Source organism: Anopheles coluzzii, assembly GCF_943734685.1.
Source record: "Anopheles coluzzii chromosome X unlocalized genomic scaffold, AcolN3 X_unloc_38, whole genome shotgun sequence".
NCBI classification, from domain to species: domain Eukaryota; kingdom Metazoa; phylum Arthropoda; class Insecta; order Diptera; family Culicidae; genus Anopheles; species Anopheles coluzzii.
Genome location: NW_026054467.1, coordinates 6,895 through 7,500, shown reverse-complemented (window position 1 = coordinate 7,500; position 606 = coordinate 6,895).

Below are 606 nucleotides of genomic sequence, written 5' to 3'. Positions count from 1 at the left end.
TCGGTACACAATGTTGGTGCACGGCATAGGAAATGGGCTGAAAATGGTCAAACTCAATCCATTTCCACTAATGATAGTCAATAACAGCTGTGCCGATGAAGTAGGGCACGATGCAAGTCAATGTTATTTAATGAATTACATGTTCACCATACATTTTAGTACAAAATTGCTCGGTCAGACCTACAAAGTGCTATATCTCGAATACTAAACGTCGCAGATGGGTGTCGTAGAACAATTTTAAGTTCGTCTAACGATTCTACATCCGATTCTGGATAGTGGTTTTTCGACCACTTTTCAACATTTTGTGACACCCCGAACCTAGGGGCAGCTCCCTAGCTTTTTTCAAAAATGTGCACCGAACGGGCCAGAGAGCTCGAGCAGTCGAAAAATTTTTTTTTGCTAAAACCCCTCAAAACGTGTCAGGAACGCACCCTAGATGATGAAAAGTGCAACCAGAATGTCAATCGACAACATGCCCGGGGGTACAAATTTGCTCTACGCGTCCCTAGGTAGGGTACTTTTTCGTACAAACATCAAAGTGTACGGTGCACAAAGTGCGCGGAACAAAAATTGCTCGGTCAGACCTAGGACGGGCCATATCTCGAA